A 1,132-nucleotide genomic window follows, 5' to 3' on the forward strand; every position below is an offset into this window, starting at 1 on the left:
TACGCTGGTGAATCTTGACTGACTGTATTGATTGGAGTGACACCATTGATTTAAGCTCAGATAATCTGAATTTAAACAAGTATATCTGAGAGAGGAGTCTAGCTTTAATGAAGTCTTGATTCAAAATCTAGCTTTACTAAACAAATATTCCTTAGTTTATTATTCATTTTGAACTCAAACATAACCTCTTTGGTAACTGAAAGTGTGAATTCAATTACCCCTCAACCTTTCCCTCCCCCCCGCACAAATACATTTTGAAGCTAGTTCTGCTAGAGAAACAGAGCTTGCAAACTTTTGATAAGGAGGGACATATTCTGCCCTCCTTACACTAGAGGAGAAATCTTGTTTAGTAAGCTATTCTTTCCAAATCAATGGGACCACTGATGAAGTAAAATACTTTTAATGTGAACAAGCATATCACAATGTGATGCATTATACAAAGAGCCAGAAAAGGAAGACTCGCTATCTTTGTTTATCACGCATTAGCCTCTCATTAACCTGATTCTACTTTTTTATATATTTTATTTGCATCACATTGGCACTACATGTAATTACAGTGTTTTGGCATTGAGTTTGGGGTATATTGTACTAGTTACTATACAGACATGCAGTATGACCCTAAACTCATGTAGTTCCTAGTCTAAACAGATAAGATAAATCAAGGGTGAAATAAAGTAAGAGGAAAGGTTTATCATCTCAGTTTGGCAGATGAAAAGGTAAAAGTCAAAGCAATCATGTGACTTAACCAAGATGAGACAGGAGGCACAGCAGATAGTGAACTTCCTCTCCTTATCAGTCTTTCTCATTACAGCTTATGTACTTATGGTATTGTGTTTAGCCATGTGATAGCTGAGGAATACAATCAGACACAAAGACCAAAACATCTCTCTGGTCTTGCCTACAGATGCTGGGCAAAGCATTCTGATCCAACAAAGTTTGACTTTATAGCTGATAATTCAAAGTAACATAACTGCATTGCACTGCAGCAAAATGCAGCTGCCAGAGCATTAAAGATTTTTAAAGCCATTATTAAAATTAACATAAAAGTTTCATAGTTTCATAGTATCTAGGGTCAGGAGGGACCTGAAGATCATCAAGCCTGACCCCCTGCCACAGGCAGGGATGAATGAGG

The sequence above is a fragment of the Alligator sinensis genome, unplaced genomic scaffold (assembly GCF_000455745.1).
Source record: "Alligator sinensis unplaced genomic scaffold, ASM45574v1 scaffold89_1, whole genome shotgun sequence".
Lineage (NCBI taxonomy): Eukaryota > Metazoa > Chordata > Crocodylia > Alligatoridae > Alligator > Alligator sinensis.